This window comes from Merops nubicus, unplaced genomic scaffold, assembly GCF_000691845.1.
Source record: "Merops nubicus isolate BGI_N331 unplaced genomic scaffold, ASM69184v1 scaffold24098, whole genome shotgun sequence".
Classification (NCBI taxonomy): domain Eukaryota; kingdom Metazoa; phylum Chordata; class Aves; order Coraciiformes; family Meropidae; genus Merops; species Merops nubicus.
Genome location: NW_008623995.1, coordinates 344 through 584, shown reverse-complemented (window position 1 = coordinate 584; position 241 = coordinate 344).

The window sequence follows — 241 nt, the reverse complement described above, 5'->3', positions numbered from 1 at the left end:
AAGGAGGTTGAAGTCCTGGAGACCTTCCAGGGGAGGGTGAGGGGCTCTGAGCACCCTGCTCTAGCTGGGGCTGTCCCTGCTCCCTGCAGGGGGGTTGGATTGAGAAGCTCTTTGAAGGTCTCTCCCCACCCACACCCATCCACGGATGGGGTTTGAACTCGATGGGATGGTTCCCTTCCAACCCCGGGTCGTGGAGCTTCCTGGGGCACACCAAGCCCCCCCCCGGCCCCCCCCTCTCACC